Raw genomic sequence first — 22153 nt, forward strand, 5'->3', positions numbered from 1 at the left:
CAACAGATTTAGTGGGCCTCCACAGTAGTAGAAGCAAATACCTCTTAGCATTTATTTTCATTTTGTTAAGAAAATCCAAGAAGTTCACTTCAGTGAATATCTGGAAATGTTCACTGTTGGCAATGCACGGATAAACCGAGTGTCAAATCAGTTGAAATTAAATAGCTTCCATTCCTGTAAGTGTTGCTGGCTGCCTTCAAAAAAAGTATTGGCAAAATAATGTAGTCTAATTTGTGAAGTCAAAGAACAAAGGCTGTGTTGATGAGACCATGCCAGCATTCTGAATGAGTCTGTTTTTCCTGCTCACACAAGGTTATTGGATGGACACCTGCACTGCCACTGAGCTGTTGAGATCCAAAGCTAAAGTCCCAGCCACTTAGCAAGATATGCAGTGCTGATGATGTTCAAAGGCCACAGAGGACTGTGTTCTTAACCTCAGTGTTTCCTGGAATGTGGTTGGGAGCTGAAGGCAAGCACGTTTTTTCCATGGCCCAGAAATTCCATGGCTTTGTCATATCTCTCAATTGCAACTGGTGAGAGCAGCTGAGCACAGTAAATGCAAACAAACCCAAACACTCAATTATATGTTGTTTAAAGTCAGAACATTGTTACATGACTACATATTGCAGTCCATCAAAAACAGAACAGCCCATGATGGCATTCATAAGGTGCGTCACTAGAGATCTCTAGCTATATCAGCCCTCACCCGATTACAGTATTCTGACATGAAGGAGGTGGGTAACAGCACGCACCTCGGGGTTCTGGAGCGATATTAGAGGCTTTCAAACAACGTGTTGATTGACCGCTTCCAGTTCTAAGGGTGTAAATCCTTCTTGCAATTCATAAAGGTGACGGGGGAATCAGAGGGCTGGAGGTTGACTGAGGAAGTGTCAATATGATTCTAAACCAACAGGGGGAAGACGTGAGAAGACGGACAGCAAATTTTCTGAATGGTTGCATGCATTATAAATGTATCAGTTTAATGCGTTAAAGTTACTTTAACAAAAAATTATTATAGATTGTACAAACCCGATTCCAAAAAGTTGGGACACTGTACAAATTGTGAATAAAAACAGAATGCAATGATGTGGAAGTTTCAAATTTCAATATTTTATTCAGAAATACAACATAGATGACATATCAAATGTTTAAACTGAGAAAATGTATAATTTTAAGGGAAAAAAAAATAAAGTTGATTTTAAATTTCATGGCCCCATCAACACATCTCAAAAAAGTTGGGACAAGGCCATGTTTTACCACTGTGTGGCATCCCCATCTTCTTTTTCTATAACAGTCTGCAAAACGTTGACCCATTCTTGTCTAATACAGGCTTCTATTTAGGAATAGGAATGTTGACCCATTCTTGTCTAATACAGGCTTCTAGTTGCTCAACTTGGGTCTTCTTTGTCGCATCTTCCTCTTTATGATGCACCACATGTTTTCTATGGGTGAAAGATCTGGACTGCAGGCTGGCCATTTCAGTACCCGGATCCTTCTTCTGTGCAGCCATGATGTTGTAATTGATGCAGAATGTGGTCTGGCATTGTCATGTTGGAAAAATGCAAGGTTTACCCTGAAAGAGACGACGTCTGGATGGGAGGATATGTTGTTCTAGAACTTGGATATACCTTTCAGCATTGATGGTGCCTTTCCAGATGTGTAAGCTGCCCATGCCACACGCACTCATGCAACATACCATCATCAGCGATGCAGGCTTCTGAACTGAACGCTGATAACAAACTTGGGTTTGTCCTTGTCCTCTTTAGTCAGGATGACATGGCGTACCAGTTTTCCAAAAAGAACCTCACACATTTTGATTAATCTGACCACAGAACAGTTTTCCACTTTGCCACAGTCCATCTTAAATGAGCCTTGGCCCAGAGAAAACGCCTGCACTTCTGGATCCATGTTTAGATATGGCTTCTTTTTTGACCTATAGAGTTTTAGCCAGCAACGGCGAATGGCACGGTTGGATTGTGTTCACCACTGACACTTTCCATGTTTTCTCGGCGGTGTATTATCTTTCCTGAGGCCTGTTGTGATTTCCATTACAGTAGCATTCCTGTATGCTGATGCAGTGCCGTCTAAGGGCCCGAAGTATCACGGGCATCCTTCCGGTATGGTTTTCCGGCCCTTGACCCTTACGCACAGAGATGGTTCCAGATTCTCTGAATCTTTGGATAATATTATCCACTGTAGATGATGATAACTTCAAACTCTTTGCAATTTTTCTCTGAGAAACTCCTTTCTGATATTGCTCCACTATTTTTCGCCGCAGCATTGGGGGAATTGGTGATCCTCTGCCCATCTTGACTTCTGAGAGACACTGCCACTCTGAGAGGCTCTTTTTTTATATCCAATTCATGTATGCCAATTGACTAATAAGGTTGCAATTTGGTCCTCCAGCTGTTCCTTATATGTACATTTAACTTTTTCCGGCCTCTTATTGCCTGTACCAACTTTTTTGGAATGTGTAGCTCTCATGAAATTACAAAATGAGCCAATATTTGGCATGACATTTTCAAAATTTCTCACTTTTCAACATTTGATATGTTATCTTATTTTCTATTGTGAATAAAAATATAAGTTTATGAGATTTGTAAATTATTCCATTCCTTTTTACTCACAATTTGTACAGTGTCACCAACTTTTTTGGAATCAGGTTTGTATTAATATTTGAATAGTTTTATTTTTTATACTTGTCAATTTTTCACCTAATTAAAATTAACACTGGTGTGTATAGAGTATACACACCACTTCTTATTCAATTACTCTGCAGCACTGATCTGCTACATCCTTTCATAGCCAACAGTAGCACTCAGAACTGGCCTGCCAGCTGAAGAACTGCCCTGAGCAAATATGCACCAGTAGTTTGTGGCACAGCTTGATTTGCATAATACTTGAGGGTGCAAAAATAACGCTATCAAAATCCACTTCTTAAACATGCCTGTAGGTGGCAGGGGTGATGTCTCACTGACACTTTACCCTGAATGTGACTGTCCTCTATCTGGCCACAGCCACCTTAAGTATCACTGCCTTGATGGTTTATTTATTTATTTATTTATTTATTATAGCTTAGGCAATCGGACGGATGACTTTATAAGCAAAGTTATATAGGGAAAAAAGTGCAATTATGATGCTGATCTTTGACATGCTTAAAAAGTAATTCTGAACATGACTCATTATTCATCTTTTAATTTAAATTTTACAGGATCCTGGGAGGTTTTGGATTGATGAATTTTCACTCAAGTGAGGGCATGAGCAACTCTATCTCAGAGTCTAGTATTACACCACAGGACTGAAATATGAGCTGAACACATTTTGTAGTCTACAACAGAGCACACTGCCACAGAATACTGGATACCATAATGCATTGCACTTAACTTGAACTAAAATGGTAAAATACGCTTTTTTTTGCTGTTTTCATGCTGCTTCTCGGGCATGACAAAATTCCTGGCCAGTTTTGCAATACGTATTCATCCATATCACTTTTGCTTCATTTCAAGTCACTACTTGCACAGCCAAAAAATATCACTGATACCTATTTAAAGCAAGAAAAGAAACCAGGTGGCCTTTTTTCTAGGATTTTTTTCTTTTAAAAAAGAAATGTTCAACCATTAATGGAGTGATACAGTTTCAAATGAAAGTGTGTGCATTGGTGCAACGAATCAGGATGGCTTGCAGAGCATTTAATTTTTTGGTTTTAATGGTTTGCATTCTGCTTGGCCAATGAACTGAACAATATTCCCCTAATATTCATTTGGGAAAAACATAACATGTTTTTTTTTTTTTTCTATGAATGGTGCTGATCATTGCATCCAATTTTTACATTTCCATAGCAACTTTCAATATGTCTATGAAGTCAGCAAATCAACAATAACTATGTAGTGGTTTCAGTGCCTTCAGCTACTGTCCAGCCCTCCTCTCCCCTCACATCTCCAGGGTCCAAATGGGAAAGTCATTACCTGACCTGCAGTATTGCATGACCAGCATGCTCAGCACTTCAGAAAGGAGCACAATGACAACCCATACAAGAGCCCTAGTGGGCCAGAGGCTAATTCACAGCACAGTGTGACACGCAGAAACAAATCCACGGGCAGAGGATCTGTGCTCCCCGAGAGATGAATGCCACAAGTCATTGTATCTACATTGACGGCAGTGCAAGATGAGAGAAGTCAAGGCCTGGTCCACTCTCGTCTTGCACTGCCATCACTCCTCCTTTTATCCTTCCGGAGCTCCTCCATGGGACTCGAGACCGGTGAGTGGTGCAGGTGTCGCTCATTATCACTTTCACTCCACCAGTCTAGCTCCGTTCCCACAGCTCTCGGCCCCGCCCCACTCGTCACAATTTTGTTAAACATAACATTCTGTTCCATAAATGCACTGTCTGCTGATTTATTTAGCTACTTTTCAGTATAGACCACTTAGTATGCCACTTAGTCCTAGGAAGACTGTAAGACTGAATGTTAAAGTGCAACATTAACACCCGACCACTTTGTGGGTTTGCTACTGTTGCAATTTAAAATCTTCGAAGGGTTAAACATGCCAGGCAGATATTGGTTATGACGTAATCAACCCAGCCACAACAAATAAAATTTGATAATGGGTGTGTGTTAGATTTATAGTGTGCGAATAATCAAGCATTGACAAATCAGTCATATTGTCGGCACCGGGGGGGCCCACAAATAAAATTCTGCTTAGGGCCCCATAAAGGCTTGGGCCAGCCCTGTTATATCTTATTGTATTATATTTATCATTTTACAGTGAAACCCTATGAACATAAACAGATAAATTGCATTATTTGCATTGCTTCATTATGCATTGTACAAATGTAACAAGTCCCTTCTCGTCACAAAAAAAAAAAAAAAAAAAATTTCCAATAACAATTTTTTTCTAATTATAATATATATTAGTATGAAATGATAGTTTTTGGTTAATATTATGAATTAGATTTTATTTGTGTACTATTTTATAGCCTACTACTCATTTATGTGTATATATAGTTATTATGTTTTACTTTTAGTTTATTTAGTTACTTTTGTACTTCAAACTTAAACTAAACAAATCAGAAATATTCCCTTGGCAAAACTAGTTTCATGTTTTGCAATCTAATAACAGTGAGTTTTGATTGTATTAAAGTGTGAGTCTTAAGTGTCCCAAATACAGTAATATTTGGGGCCATTATTTATTAGTTTGCTTATAAATGATACATTTTACATCTGGACAATGAGTGGAAACTCTGCATTGCTTTTATTGTCTTTAGCATAGCGGACCAGATCATTGTTTCAATGACAAGCATCAGTGTATTCAGACTCACTGGACACATCCTGCTGCTGCGAGTTTCTCCGTCTGGCTCTGATCTCTGGAGGGCTCACGCTTCTGGTTGTGCACAGATGGCATGCTGCAGTCAGCCCTGGAGACACACACACGTTCGGTCTAGTGTGAGTGAAATTAGCCAGAACAAGCAGTGGTGTTTAATCGCAGGTGTTTTCACCTCATGTGCTCATGGCTGCTCATTCATTTTTAAAGATTAAAATAGCAATGAATACCCAATATATGGTTATTTTTAGAAATAGAAATTACTATGACAAGATGATAAAAGAAGCAGGTGGATTGTGGAATTTCCCGTCACGTGACGCAGACTAGGCTGGATTACAAGATGCGTTCATGCTATGTTGTAATTACCGTTACTCAGACTTGGATTTATGCGTTTCTATGGCAACACTATCAACGCCAAAGCATTCGCGTGCTCACAGAACTCGGATTTTATAATTTGTACACTGGGAATGTTCTGAATGTTTGGATTCCGCTGCTATAATAATATAGGGAAACATTGAAGACACTTGTGACTTTAAAGCCCCCAAAGAGGGGCGAGAAAACGCAGATATTTTTCCTTTCATCCACTTTATTGAAAGCCATTAATCATTAGCTTACATATGACCCCCAAAGAGCCAATTCAAACACAGAAACCAGAGTAAGATTTACTGCTGGGTCATTAGAAAGCCATGCAACACAAGGAAAAAATTCTCAGTGAAACAAGTGCTAAAAAATGAGCTCCAAAAGAAAAGCTTGCAACCATCAAGAGAAAGATGGATGTTAAGAGTGAATTTGTCATTGGACGTTCTTGCATTTTCATGCTGTTTGAGCTGTTTATCTTGTCAAATCATTTTATTCTGACTTTAAACTCACTGGTTCAGAAAGAGAGAATTATGGGTACCATGTCCATGTGATTCTTATTGTTTTTATTGCTGGCTTTATTTTAGGGTTATTGATTTAAGAACACTCTAAACTTGTCTACCTTAAAGTTCCATCACGTTCAACACATGTGCTACCACAACTGGGCACAAGAAGCTTGAATTGTGAGGAACAATGCTTTGTGTGGTGGTCTAAACAACTAAACATATCGGGTTAAACCAATCCAGAAGCAGAAGCAAGAAAAAACTATAGTGAATTATGTTAATGAAGAACAGACAGTTTAGCCTCAATATCCGGTAAACAGAAAGCAGGCAACATCACAAATTCAAAAGTATAAACCCAACCATACTTCTAGTTTGACTGACTGTGCTTTCATGTCAGCAATCACAACACAAACAAAATGTTCACTTAATGCTTAGCATACGGTTCCCTTTGGGTTATTTTTTGGAGGAGCAAACATAATAAACATTCTAGAAACATTCTTGTAGGTTTTGTAACCAAAAAACTAACCATGCCAGATCATTGGTGGGAGTTTATTTTTTTACTTTTATTTTTTTATTTTTGCTGACAACCTAAAGAGAACATATAGAGCATTCTCTTATGGTTATGGTTTAGAATTATTTTGTAACAAAAAATACGATTCTGGGAACTAAAAAGTGTTAACTAGTATAATGCACTTAGATTGTCTCCATAAACTTCTGGTGTGGGATTGTCAAACAACAACGAGAGATCTGAGGTCAACATTATAATTCGTTCAAGGCCTAAAGGGAACCTCAAAGCCTGGGTCAACTAAGCAGGACCAAATGGACTCTTTTAAAAGGGTGAGAGTGCAAAGTCCAGGCTTATCAGGGCCATTAACACTAAAGTCTGTGCTTTATAATTTGACTTGGGGCTCATTGGAAAAAAAACTCAAAATCATACTTAGCCTGCCTGCTGCGACACCGAGGTCCAAATCCTATTGCTTTTATGTGGCTTCGGAGGGCCGTTGACTCCAGCTAGGGCTTGTAGAACTGTGAGGCCACCGAGCACATAGATCAAGCATGTAAGGACAGCACTGAGACGCTTTGCCACCTTACGTAGAGTAATTTGACTTCTTGACTCGTTCAACCTAAAAAATGGTCTTATCCTCAGAGCAGGGCCAGTGATGATTTTTTAAACAGGGGGTGACATACGATTAAAACCCTACTGTATGGTGGAAGAGAAGGCGACATATTCACTGCTATAAAAACACAAAATCCCTCACAGAAAGAGCTCTCTATGTTGTGGAGGATGGCCGAGTGGTGCCATATAATACCCTGCTCTAATGAGACTGCTGACAGCACAGGCAGAAGAAAATCAAAGAGCACCTGAAGGTGTTGAACTCATTGAGCAGTCAAGGGAGCAGAACAGAACTGAAACAGGTGCTGAGCTGAGTTTTACTCTCACTCTTAACTTTGTAGTGTCCTAAAAACAAACGGAATACAGTTATTTTTGTTTGTCACTTGTATATTTTGTCTCTCTCTCTCTCTAATAATAATAATAATAATAAATCAAGCAATATTATATATCCTATCAATTAAATCCAAATTTATTGTGTATCATAATACACATACAATTCGAAGCAGCAGCTTTACTACTGAAAATGCATGTTTCTACATTACAATTTAGAGTGATGAATGTGTCCAAGTAATGTTCATTTCACAAATGAACAGTTCAAGATAATAGAACCATACAGTTACCTAGCATGAATTAATTTTGGGCAGAAAGCTCATTAAAGCGATTTATTACAAGTGTGATCATAATGATACCAGATATAGAGAACATTTGGCAGATGGATTCAAGTTGGTGATAGATTAATTGAACTGAACTGAATTGAATTGAATTTAATTTAATTCAATTTAAATCAACTTAAACAAATTAAATTAAAATTAAATTAAATTAAATAAAATGTGCAGTACCACCTACTTGACTCGCTATGCAGCCAACAAATGCACTGTGCTGTCAATGGAAATCACCTTTAACAGATGAAAGGATAGTACGACAAAGATATGGCTTTCCTTATCAGACATTCAGACTATTGTTTTATTGAGAATATGAGATTGAACTGAAGATTGAATGCTGTATCAGATGCAGTCCACTCAACTTAATACAGTGAGCTTTTAATATAGTCCTATTAAATATACAGCCATATCTCTCTCACACACACACACACACACACACACACACACACACACACGCACAAACACACCCACACACACACACACACACACACACACACACACACACCACACACACACACACACACACCTATATATATATAATATATATATATATATATATATATATATATATATATATATAGGTAAACATGCAATTGCATCTATCAGTTTTTATATATTTTTATATTTCTTTAAAAAAAAATGCATTTTTGTATTACTTGCAAAAATACAGTAAATTCTGAACTGACAGATGCAATTGTATAAAATATATAATCTAAAATCACAAAAAATATGACTGCAATATCTATGCATTGCTTTGCGAAAGTAATCATTTATGCACTTTCATTTTCACATTTTCAATTCACATTTAACATGGGCTCATTGTGCAGGAATGCCAGGCATAGACACACACTCATTAATAATTAAAAAACAAATAATTCCCAAAAAAAAAAAAATGCCTTTTAATGAAAATTATCGTGGAATACTGATATACAGTCTTGTCATCCTTGGCGTATGATCCTGACTGTAAAGAGTATTTTGTGAACAGTATTCTGATGTTTCCATCGATACTCCATCACTCAAAAACATTGAGGCAGATTTGCGCTATTAATGTCCAGCCAGTGAGCCTTTTTTTGTTTTGTGTTTTGTTTTTTCCTGTGAGATGCACCATAAACTAACCATTAATATAGTACCTATGCAATGCACCCTTTACTACATTACCAGAGAGAGAAACACATACACACAAATCCCTAAATGCTAAAATGCTAAATCATCTCCATGCAAGGAAATCCCAGTAAAATGGTCTCTCTGAAAATGATAGTTATTGGAGTTAGGCGGAATAACAGTCTTAGCACTCACTGGGAATCAAGTTTGATGGTTTTACCAAGCAAAGTGAGCTGCATCCTGCTGAAGCATTCAAGGCCTTACCTACCTCCAACAAAAGAGCTGTTGACCCAAACATCAACCCCAGAGGATTCGTTCTCCAAACCACTAATGCAATTAGAGTAAAAGCCGAACACAGAGGTGTTGAGGCCACGCCAAAACATCTACAGTATGCCAACATGGGCTAGCTAACATGAGCAACAATTGATGCAGCCACTATAAAGAACCCTCATAAATGTCTGCGTCTTCTCCAAACACAGAATAACACTTTATGATTTGTAAAACAAATCCTTTGCACAACTGGATTGAAAAGCCAGGGGCAACAAACTGCATGCTTTTGCCCCCTTTTCATTAGTTTGTTGTTTTATAGTCTGGTTATATAGAGAGTGCTTTTTGGGTCATTAGAAATGTCTGAAATGTTTCCAGAAACAATGCAGCAAAGATTCAGAGACACAAAAATCAGTAGGTATATGAGAATTTCTGAAATGGAAAAAAGACAGCAGTCAAACGATGCACTCAAGAGAACCATAAAAGAACTGTAAAAATACACTTTCACTTCACCTCTAACTGTTCCACAGGTCCATTCTGAGGTCTGCACCACTGCTTCCAGATGTATCGGCTCATAACTTCATCCTCCAGCAGCCCAGACTCTGATCATGGAAGAACTTAGGCAACGAGTTTGACCTTCAGTCAGGACAGCAGCAAGTCTGTCTGAAACATTCAGATCAGCCTATCAACGAGACAAATTGAAACAACACTATTTGTTCCTAAAACATCTGAATACCAGATATGTTGTTATTTAATAATATTTCTTGGTACAGTACATTTTAAATGGACCGGAATAACCAATATTCTCCAAAGGATGTCTGAGCTTGGCTCAAATAAAAACTGCATTTCTAAAAAGTACTGATTATTGGATGGGATTTGAGTCGGGATATTTGGTTGAGGTCTGTTTCATGAACGGTGGAAATATTGACTCACTTTAGCAGATCTAAAAAATATGTTTCATTTTAATGAGAGAATCCAGTGGAATGCCAGACTGCTGCGTTGCCTCGGGATTTTTGCTTGCTATTAATCAGGCATGGCTAAGATGAGTTTAATGCCAAGCTCTCTAGCTCCCCCGAGTGATTAGAAAAATGTAACTGCTGTATTTTACCATTTGTAGCCATTGAAAAGTATCCATATATTCTAACAAAATAAAATGCACAAATAGCCAGTTTCATTACAAAACATTTACAACAGCCTCTGTTAGAAGCATAAAATGGAGCTGAGTAGATGTACATGTGGTGGCTTCTTCTTCTTCCTCTTCTTTTTTTTTTTTTTTTTTGCTGTGAAATCTTGACTGATTTTTATTAAGTAAATGTAAGAATAACTTTTATATTGTTACTAATATTTCAAGATGAACATTTACTGAAGCAACTTGAGAGAAAAAAACATGTAATGTTAAAATATAATGAATGTAATGTTAAAAAACATGTAATGTTAAAATGTAAGTATCAAATAATATATGATACATCAGGCTTTTGAGGAATGTTTATTTGTGCATCACTCAGTCATTATTGTCTTGGCATTGCATTTTTTATTGTGCCCTCCCCCCCCAACACACACACACACACAAAAAAAAAAAAAAACATAAAAGAAATCATAAAAGTATTTTAAGCATTTAAGTATCATTTTTCTGAAACATATTATAAAGTGACAACTGATTGTTTAAAGTATTAGTCCCAGGTAGTCTATTATACTGTTATAAAGATCTCACTGATTCACATTACAAGCAATCAGAATTTTGTTGGGACATCCTACTTTTGGGTTATATAAAATATGAGCAAGATTTTGTTAGGTGTTATAAAAAAATTTGTCCTTTCAGTTCCTTTTCCTAAACTAGTATTCTTCTATTATTCCCCCACAAGTCACATAAGGGAGGGCAAGAGATAAAAATGCAGAGATGTGAGTCTCAGTGGTGTAATTGTACAGGCCTTGTGGAGCTTGCCCAGTTAAGCTGATTTTAGAGTCCCTCTTGAATAGACTGTCATTATGCTGCAAAAAGAAGAAAAAAACAGAAAGAAATCGTGTCATCCAGTGAAAAATAAAATAAAACGGATATTTACTTTGAGCAAACCAACTTAATTGAATATTGAGACTTAATATCAAATTTTATTATTTTATTTTCAACATTATTTAGCTGTATTCTGGTATTGCTGTATCTCTCCACTAGATGGGAGAAGACACCAGTGCTTACTGAGCTGCACTATAGACATCCAACACAGTACCTTCATTAATATATGTCAGTCTAATATGTGCAGCTCAAAGTGCATTAAAGTCAACATTGACCTTGTTTACTCTAATAAATATCCCCTTTCTTATTATACATACAGTATGACATAAAAAAAAAAAACTTTGCTGATTTACATTGAGATATTCCTGAAAGTAAACTAAAAAAATGGGTGTCTATAGTGTTTCAACGGGGTATTTGTCAAATTATTATATTATTATAATTACTATTTTGTTTACTTAGAAAACAATAGTAATAATATATGATACATCTTTGAGGAATGTTTATTTGTGCATCACTCAGTCATTATTGTCTTGCATCCCCCCCCCCCCCCCACACAAAAAACAAAAAAAAAATTGTTTACTTAGAAAACAATAGTTATTAAAATGTCAAAGTTTTTTTCACACAGAAAAATGAACAGTGATCGCTGGCTGTCAACTAAAAATACAAGTGCTTAAAATTATATACAGTTAAGTATTTCAATGGGTGAGATTCAAACCCCGGGACTCCTTGCAAGTGCCTGAAACACCTGGTTAGGGTCAGTAAAGGAGTTAAATAGACAATACATGACTCTCAACTGAAAATTTCACACTAATGAGTGTAACTGGAATCATAAGACTTGCATTTGCATTACTGTGAGAGTCCTGAAACTTACAACGTGAGTTGAATCTTAATTTTCTCTCCTCTCCACGTGTTTATCACTCAGTGTGAGGAAACAGAAACTTAATGAATTGATTTTGTATCTCTTTAAAACGCGTCTCGCATTTGATGAGGGCCTGAAACTTGAATTACATATCAAGCTTCTTCAGTACAAACACAGACACACACACTTGCTCAGCGCAGCATCATATCTCAGAGCTCAGGTAGTTTATATGCAGACAGGTGATGACAGGTCTCATTCCTGTATCAGGTGTTTGTTGGAGTGGGACATTCTCCATGTGTGTTGCCAAGAGCTGTAAACCCAAACAGCTGATGGAGATTAATGCATTAGATTGATCACAGCTCTCGATGACCACACTATGAAAGACATTCACTTTTGGACCAGAGGTGTCAAGAAGTACGACTACATAAACCTCTCATATTTCAGTTTTACAGACAGATGAAAGTGTTGGTTGGTAATTGATATGTAATATCATCACCATCCACTGTACACTCCAATTCAATAGCAGCCTCAGTGAATTTTCACTAGAAATAAGCTCTTAAGGAAATGCACATTTATTTATCATAATTTAGTTCTGTTTGACAAACACAGAATTTCAATGAATTAAAAAATAAAAACTAACTAAAATGACTAATAATGGTTAGAAAACATGCTTGCATGTGCAATTTTCAGTTACATTTTTTTCATTATATAAAGACTGACATTTGTAAAAGTCATTATAAAAAAGGAAAAAAACATAAAATAAAATATAAAAATAATATAAATGAATCTATCTAAACTAATAACAGCTACAAGCTTATAAACAGGCAGCTGCGCCAAACAAGAATCATGACATTAGAACTTCAAGAGAGTTAACTTGCTAAAATTGCTGAAAATTAAAAACAGATCTCTCTGCATGCCGTCGGGTTCAAATGTCAATTAAAAATAAGTTAATTCAATTATAAGCATTGCCCAGCATGCCCAGAATAAGTTGTGCAAATGACAAATAAGCCAACTTTACTGTACTTGATGTTAGGTCAGGATTCAGACCCCTGGTTAGGTTCAGTGAAGAAGTTAATAGACAATCATGTATTCTGACTGAAAATGATTATACGACTTAATTAGAATTACTGAGTTACAAATTAAACTAAATATGGTCAAAACATATTAACTACTTTTTTACATTTTTGGGAAAATTGTAACAAATTTGAGAGAGGTGTGGTTTACTTCCATTTTATTTATTTATTTATTATTATTTTTTTGTTACATAAAGACTGATACATGGTCTAAACTAATCTATAACAGCTACAGCCAGCAAGCAAGCAGTTGCACCACATAAGCACTGTGATGTCAGTGCCACCAAGTGAGTTAATTTGCTAAAACTGCTAAAAATGAAAACAGATCTGTGTAATTGACAGTAGTGCTCTGCAGCCCTCCAGCTATTACACAGAGTCCATTAAGCACACTGGCTCACTGTTTTTAGATGCCGAATGGGAGCGGATGGGAACTCACTCTCTCTATCCTGCAGTCTAATGAGCTGTGCCTGGATGCTTGTCTCGTCAGATCTGAGGAACGTAAGGCGGGATACAAGCAACCACGTAACGAGTCCTGTTTGACCTCGTCTTGGCAGCTAGCCTGCGTTTGGAGCACCTGCTCTCAGTGGCTGTAATCAGATTTCAGCCACCCCTGTCCAGACAGGCTGGCTTCCACCTCTGGCTCTGTCCTGCGGCACAGTCACGTGAGAGACCCACGGCCTCATCCCTGCTGATTCAGAGACACCAGGAGAGAGAGAGGGAGAGAGAGAGAGAGAGAGAGAGAGAGTAAAAAAAAATTAAAAAATAAAATTAAAAATAAAATAAATGCCAAGGACATTTCAGGGTGCAAACCAACATGCATGTGCGCACATACACTTGTAAAGAAATATAACACTTTAAAGCCTAACTGTATAATAAATATATTTCTCACCCTCAGGCCAACAATATGTAGATTATTTTATTTATCTTCAGAATCCATAAGTAATCCACATGACTCCAGTTGATCCATTAATGTCTGGGTCCAATGAAAAAGTTATCTTATATGAATCAGGAGAGAAATATACACAGATCAAGCACTGTTTACAAACAAAAACAGTTCTAAACAAATATGTCAGTGGATTTTGATGTGAGAAGACGGGGTTGAACTTCTTCACTGTTGGAATTGTTATTATGGTGAGGCCATCCAAGTAAATTTAGCATTACATCATGTGCTCACCAATGGATCCTCTACAGTGAATGGGTGCCGTCAGAAAGAGTCCAAACAGCTGATAAAATCACATCATAACAATACACAAGTAATCCATACAACTCCAGTTGGTCAAGCAATGTTTTGTGAAATGGCAAACAAATCCATCAAACCAAATACCTGTAGCGCTACTAATGGCAATGGCATCACATCCATGTAACATAAAAAACATCTGCTAACGTGTTACGTACCCCTTAAAAAAAAAAAAAAAAGATCTAGGGGTGAAAGGGGTGTAACAAAAACGGTGGGGAGAGACTGAGAGAACTGCCGTCTCCAAGTTCCAGGGCTGACACAAGAAAGCTCAGTAACACCAGTTTGAGCAAACAAACAGAGGTAGGCATCAACCTCTGATTCGCGGAAGGGAGGCACAAGCTTGATGTATTTGCTGACATCAAATTCCTGAGCACCCCTTATGTGTGAGATTACGGGTGCAGGAGGAGAAGAAACAGAGGGAGATCTCGAGCGCGGAGCGGGAATAGGTTTTCCTGTTCACCTCCCGCCGACCGTACTGCTATAGTACGGAGTTTAACCTCTCTATCAGTTTCTGTCCTCTACTACTCTGAGTTTTAACCGTAAATTCGCATTCTCCTGCTTTTTTAACTTCAAGGTCTAATTCCTTTAGACGAATGGATAAGGCCGGATCAAAGTTCGCACTTTCAATAGCATTTACACCAGAAGCAAGCTCTTCAGCCACCGCATTTGTCTGTCACATCTGCTTGTGCCAGAATGTGGTCCTATACACGACACTTGAAACAAATGAACAGCGGAATCACCGATTACCAAGCGCTCAGATGAATTGGCTTCCTCTGTCTTTGCGCATGCATTGGGATGGGATGGAAGTGTTTGGATGCTCTACAAAAGCAGCTGTCATATCTGCTGAGACACTATAATAGGACATTCATTTCTAAGATTCAATGCAGTCTTTTGTGTTCAGGAAAAAAACGACAATTTCACGAACAGATTTTGTGTGATTAAACAGTGCTGTCTCAATATGGAATTAATAAACTGTGAAGACAGAAACACGTTTAGGCCTCTATAATATGCTTCATTTAGAGGCAGACACACTTCTGATTTAGAGTCTGAATTAAAGAGGGAAACACCTGCTTATTTGCTTATACAAGATTATAAGAGCTATACAGCATATGAATAACTGTGGGAATAGAATAGAATAGAATAGAATAGAATAGAATAGAATAGAATAGAATAGAATAGAATAGAATAGTTTTCAGGAGGCATCCTTTTAAAGTAGGGTGAGTTCAGAAAAGGGCATCAGGTAAAATGGGAGATGCCAGATTTCTAGATATAACAGTGGAACATTTTTAATTATTAATTAAAAACGTGTAAATAATGTGACTGTCAATATGGTCATTGGGACTCAAATGGTATTACTATGGTTTTTTACGCGACTGTATTCCTTAGAGGACCATGTACTGTAAATTCCAAGGTTCACGAATACAAGTACCATGCGATACATCTGGTATACTAAATGCTGCCATCATGTAACATGGTACCGTCACGCAACAACGGACACCTCAAAAGTAACTCGTTACAGTCACTTTACAAGAAATTTCGCAAACGAGCTGTGAGAATGACACCGTGTGTATGCGTGCGTGCTGCGTGTGTGTAGTGTAGTGTAATCCATATCTCTGCTAGTAGTATCTCTGGGTTACTGACGTGTGTGCCCGCGCTCTTATATCTGTGCGCTCTCGCTTTACGCGCAGTTTGATGGCGTCGCCGCGCTCTCCTCTCTGTGTTCTTCGACCATCGCTTACAATCTGACGATTTATGGACGGCGAGGACCAGATATTATGATAGCACATTGTCTGGGTTGGTTCTACAACATCTTCGCCAAAGTGTTCTGTGGAAACTGTCACTGCTTGAGCTCCGAGCCGTGCCGTGAGAGATAAAAGAGAAGAAGTTTGCCGGATACAGGTGCGATCTCTCTCTAACTCCAGCTGATGATCACAGACACGGATCTGGACTGCCGGATTGTGCCAGTAGATCATAACTCACAGGTGCTATAGCGCAAGGTGAGCTCAGATACACACTATTATAATGATCATGTTGCAGATGCTGGTTAGAGTTTTCTCAGTGACAGGAGAGCCCGTGACAAGCAGGAGATACTCTTTTTACAGAAATATAAGGCACTTGGACTAGTTACACTTTTAACTCCAGTATATATTTCTCAGGGTAGGTTTGATTCGGGAAGCATTGGTATTTAGGCATATTTTAAATGTTGAACAACAAAAAAAGCTGTTGAACAACAATTATTGCGCACAAGTGATGCGGCAAAACAACGATCGTTGAACGCGCACGTTGGCAGCGGGGCATGCTGTCACATTTGAATCTTCTGTTTATGACAAAGCGACTATAATGAATGACATTTTTTATTTTATTTTTTTAAATATGAGAGATAATATCTCTATTAAAGAAGATATGGCTATCTTCCCCAACATACTTAGCAGCAAAATGTAAAACAGCACAACAATTATGTGACACAAAATGACGAAAAACAAATTACTTGGCCAACAAAACATTTTAAGTTAAAATATACCTTTGTTGAATTTATTTTACAAAACACAAAAAAATACCTAATTACAACAGTTAACAACTTTGAACTTGAAGCCAAAATACAAAACAACAAACAAATAAAATACAAAATACATCTTAAATATTGAGTTTATTTAGTATTATCCATTATCATTCAGATCCAACTTTTTATTCCTCTATTTATCAGTTGTATGTTCATTAATTTCTGTAACTGTAACTGAATGTTACTTATGTTATTAGACTGTATTATCAAAAAACGTTTTTCTTTAAACCAGTATCAGTGTGTTAAAGTGTCAGACTCTTCCTAAACTGAAGTTGTAGCACAAATTTGTTGAGAAACCTGACATTGTTCAAATATAAGTTTCATTGATCTTTATCCATTAAGACTCTTATAAGCATTTTCACAGATTAGAGCTGCCTGTCAGTGCCATGTTACCACGCAGAGTGCTGACCAACATGTTCATTTTAACAAAGATGCAAAACATATGTCGTAACTGTCATCATCACGCCGTTGATTGGTAAGAGCAGTGAGATGAACATTACCATTTATCACAGGACATGAATATTCAGGCAGATATATGAGTATTTAAAGGGGTCATCGGATGCCCACTTGATATAAGTTGATATGATTCTTTAGGGTTTATTGAAAAAAGTCTATAACATACTTTGGTTAAAAAGGATCCTCAATGGTAGTGTAATTTTTTTTAGGCAGATATAGATACTGTTAGACAAAATTAACTCCTTTTTTATCAACACATTAAACTAATATAATATTCAGGCAGATATAGATACTGTTAGAGTGCTGTAAGGTCTGTTTTATGAGCATTTGAAACTAAATGAAAAGAATAGAAGCGTGCTGACATCAACCATCTGCCACATTTTTCGAAAAATTCATAGTGTTCAGAGTGCACTCCTCCTGCCAAACACTACAACGCACAAACGTGTTATTTATACAACACACTACATGCTCGCACTCTAACATCCCTGCTTTTCCAGCCCTGTCTTTTGCTTTAAAATGTAAATTTATTAGAAGCATGTCCAGTGTGGGTATGGTTTTGTTTAGTTTCAGGTTAGAATTTCTGTTACAGTCCTCTAGGACCTGCTATCTGCTGCTTATACCATCTGTGGTATATTTTTCATAAACTTTCACACTGTTTATGTGGTATTCAAAGATCAGAGCAGCTTGATGAACTGAGTTATATATTAATTTCGTAGATGCTTAAATATAATCCAGCTGTACACTAATTGGATCATCTTCGAAAACACATAAATACACATTACAACACAAAGTTCTGAGTGGTTCAGCCATGTTCACAAACCTATCAACACACATTCCATATTAATATACTACTGCCCCAATTTGCTATGTTGCTTTTGAACCGTAAACAGGCATTCAGGAATGGTATATGATTTATCATATATGGCACTGTTGCTACTTTTTGAATAAAAGTAGTAGATATTATGGGAATGTAAACATCATCCAAAAGTGTTTTTTTTTTTTTTTTTTTTTTTTTTTTTTTTTGGTTGGTTTAATTATGTGTGATTACTTTTGGTAGATTTTTAAGCTGTAATAGACTAAAATGTTAAAATATAAACAGGAATATGAACTGTAAATATTTCTGTCAAGGGCAAGAAATTATTTTAGTCCCCTTGGATTTGTATCATATTTTAAAAGAATGCTCTGGGGTCCAAATATAACTGAAGCTGGATTGACTGCATGTGTGGAATGTTTTACCATATACCATAAAGTATTAAAGGGGTCATCGGATGCCTCTTTGATATAAGCTGATATGATTCTTAGGGGTCTTATTGAAAAGTCTATAACATACTTTGGTTTAAAATTCCTCAATGTTAGTGTATTTTTTTTTTTTTTACCCTGTCAAAATGAGCTCTGTTTTTAGCAAGCCATTATAGTCCCTGTTGCTTTAAATGCTAATGACCTCTGCTGACCCTCTGCCCCTCACATTCTGTGGGGTGATGAGCAGTCCTGTTTCTACTTAAGACGTGAAAACTTGCTATCAAGCACATATTAGGAAAGGCGGCGTTTGCAGAGATTTATAAAAAAAAAAAAAAAAACCTTATACACACTTCTAGTTGAAGCTCGATCACGAATGATTCGCGCAAACATAGACGCATACACACATATTCAGATATTAAATTAAATGACGACTGCTATGTTTATTATTACTATCCAACAGCAAACACCTCAATCGCTTAAGTCGGAGACCCATTCTTGTCTTCCCCTGCACCAGAGACAACACAGTGCCGGACTGATGACAGCTCACTCAGGGCAGGTCTAAGGTAAGACGGCCTTGTCAATCAACTATCATGGGAGGGGCCTGTGGCCGAAACTACGTCATGTTCTGCCAGGAATCTCAGAACAGCCTGATTTGATAAAGGAGATTTTAAACTAGGGATTTAAAAAAAAAAAAACACTGGGTGGATTTTTATCATTGTAGGATGGATGTTTACACACACTTCCAACACAGATTTATGTTCAAACAACAACAAAAGTGAATTTTGCATCGATGACCCCTTTAAGAACTCGTGCCCTGAGCACCTGTGTGAACGATAATACACTTAAAATTGAACATTCTTTGACTTCTCTTTAATCCAGTTGCTTCATAATAATGTACTCCCTCTCTCGTTTCATTGTGCTGGGTCAGGGTTTCAGCTTTTCCTGTTTTTATGAGACAAACAATGTGACAACATGAAACAATAAACTATCATATCTATCCGTGCCAGAGAGTTCACACCAAAAATGAAAATTCTGAGTCTGTCATTATTCAATTACATATTTACCATTTTACCGTGTCTAAACCTGCATGCTGTTTTTTGTTGTTGTTGTACTTTGTTGTTGTTGTTGTGTTTTGTTCCTATGGAGCGGAGCGCCCGCTTCTGCAAAAAGAGAACAGGAGTACTTTTGAAGCCAAACAGTTTTAGATGGCTCATCCAAACAAATGAAAATTTTGCAGAAAATATATTCAGCCACAATCAGGTGGGTAAGATAAGATGGAGATGAGTTGTTTATTTGTCAGAACAACGTTTGGAGAAATTTAGCATTAAATCACATGCTCACCAATGGATCCTCTGCAGTGAATGGGTTGCCGGTCAGAATGAGAGTCCAAACAGCTGACCAAAAAACATCACAGTAATCCAAAGAAATCCAACATGACTCCAGTCCATCAATTAACATCTTGTGAATTGAAAAAAGTTATGTGTTTGTAATAAGTTCATCAAGACGTTTTTAAACTTCAAATCATTGCTTTCAGACTAAATATGAGCCCTCTGTCCCATAATAGTTGCTTTCCTCAGCTGTTTAGACTACTCATTCTGATGGCAACCATTCACTGCAGAGTATCACTGGTGTGCAAGTGTTGCACTACTAAATTTTCTCCCAAATCTGTTCAAATGAAGAAAGAAACTCATCTCCATCTTGTATTAGGGTGAAGTACATTTTCAGAAAATTTCCATTTTTGGGGGAATTCAATACTTTAAGTTTAAAAAATGGACAAACAAAATAGTCTGTGATTCATGCACTATATTGTGTATATTGTAAGTGTAAAGTAACTCTGATCACCAGAAAACAACTTTTTATTAGGAACTCTAGATTGATGTTCTATTCTACAAATTTATTCTAACCCTTTAAACCTTTGGTCCATTCAGTGTTGGAATGTAGCAGCAGGTTCATATGCTCTGTTAAACAGTCGCACAGTCCATTCTTCTATAATCTGCTTAGTTTTTTTTCTGGGTTCAGCTGTATTGTTTAATACTTTACCCTCTGGATGGCAGGTGCATGGGCGCTTTCTCTAAAGAAGATATATTTGTCCTGTGCCCTCTGGTGCTTTATCTCTGGTGAAACAGAGGAGCGATTTCTTATAGCTGTGACACCTGTCCTGCCACTGAATTGATAGATATGACTTTACTTGGTGCACAGGGGAAGTTTACGGAGCAAATGGATTTTGCTGAAAACTATGCAATATGCGAGCCGCTGACTCGACTCCTGCACAGAGAGACTCAATGCAAAACCTTTTAATATGTGTGTGTGTGCATGCAGAACTGCACTTTGGATGTGCAAAACAAACACATATTTTTTCTACAGTATATCAACTAGGTAGTTTAAAAGGACTAAGTATGCTGTTAGTTGGTTGTTTTAACAAACCACTTTTCAACTAGCTGACCATCGCATAACCCATCCCTGTGTGTTCTAAAAAGAAGTTCAGATAGTGCAATCAAATGATTTTCCTTGCTTATTGTTATAATATAATAAGTGGAGTCAAAACCCATGTGGCCTCCTTTAAAATATCATAATTTTTGCCGTAATCAACATAATTGTCTCCATCTCTCAGAGAGGAAATGATAATTATGTGCCTCTTCCTTTCTTTTCTTGTCAAAGACAGGCTGATCTTATGACCATGCACTCTCCACCCCCAGTTGTGTTTTTTTTTTCTCGACACTCTGCTCCATGGCAACAGGCATGACGATCCATTGGGGGGAAAAAAACGTGCATCTTTGGTATATCTCCAGAACTGCATTAATTGCTTTTCACACTTTAATCATTTGCAAACCCCCACGTCATCGTTATGAGATATGTTGTTGTAGATGTAATGAAAAGACATTGAGACTAAAAAACCAGTAAATCCTGCTGGTTTGCCAGTTGTAAATGATAGATCCGATCTCTTCCTCATTGAGTGTGAATACCTCCAAGCTTGCACAATTAAACAACATCTATTTTTAAAACTAATGCTCTCCTATCATGCTGAAACATCTTTTCAGTGGCTTCTGACAGTGTGGTTGGTGTGGTAAAAAGGCTTTGGAGATGCTGTTAACCAGAGACCATATACAAGTGTTTGTCTCTGCTTCAGCTGAAGTTCTTTTAGTGTAACCTAAGATGAACATACTGTTACAGTACATTTGTGTGTGTGTGTGTGTGTGTGTGTGTGTGTGTGTGTGTGTGTGTGGTGTGTGTGTGTGTGTGTGTGTGTGTGGTGAACTAACACCTGACAGGAATATGGGCTGAAAATGTGAGCCTAGAGCTTCGAGAGGTGGACACAGGATGTTTGTGGTGAATATTTTTCCTGATCCTCAAACATGTGTTCCTGTGCTCGATGCTATAGATATTTACATCTCTTTTAT

The sequence above is a fragment of the Cyprinus carpio genome, chromosome A13 (genome assembly GCF_018340385.1).
Source record: "Cyprinus carpio isolate SPL01 chromosome A13, ASM1834038v1, whole genome shotgun sequence".
Lineage (NCBI taxonomy): Eukaryota > Metazoa > Chordata > Actinopteri > Cypriniformes > Cyprinidae > Cyprinus > Cyprinus carpio.